The 293-nt window shown below is 70.0% G+C and overlaps 1 protein-coding gene across 1 annotated transcript in view; it reads left to right on the forward strand.

The window, feature by feature from the left end:
* The window catches only part of PPT2 (palmitoyl-protein thioesterase 2), an 11,395-nt gene that overhangs the window by 2,703 nt on the left and 8,399 nt on the right, over positions 1-293 (forward strand). The window lies entirely within an intron of this gene.

Raw genomic sequence — 293 nt, forward strand, 5'->3', positions numbered from 1 at the left:
AGAGGACGTCGAGTTCCCTGCGGAGCCGGACCCCAGGGCCCGGCACTGGGGCGAAGGCCTTCTCTCTGCTCCCAGGACCTCTCTGCTGCTTCTCCCTCTCCTCGCCGTCAAAATGGACCGCTCCGCCTCTGTCCCCCCCGCTCCCAGGGCGCAATGGAAAGTTCCATGGTTCCTCCGGTCCCCGGCCTGCGTTGCCTGGGACGCTGGCACGGTTGCCAGGGAAAGCCCCGGATATGACGGCTGAGCGCGACCCCGAGCTGCCGCCCCGCTCCCCCCGTCACTCCCGGGCGCAC

The sequence above is a fragment of the Myotis davidii genome, unplaced genomic scaffold (genome assembly GCF_000327345.1).
Source record: "Myotis davidii unplaced genomic scaffold, ASM32734v1 scaffold1006, whole genome shotgun sequence".
NCBI lineage: Eukaryota > Metazoa > Chordata > Mammalia > Chiroptera > Vespertilionidae > Myotis > Myotis davidii.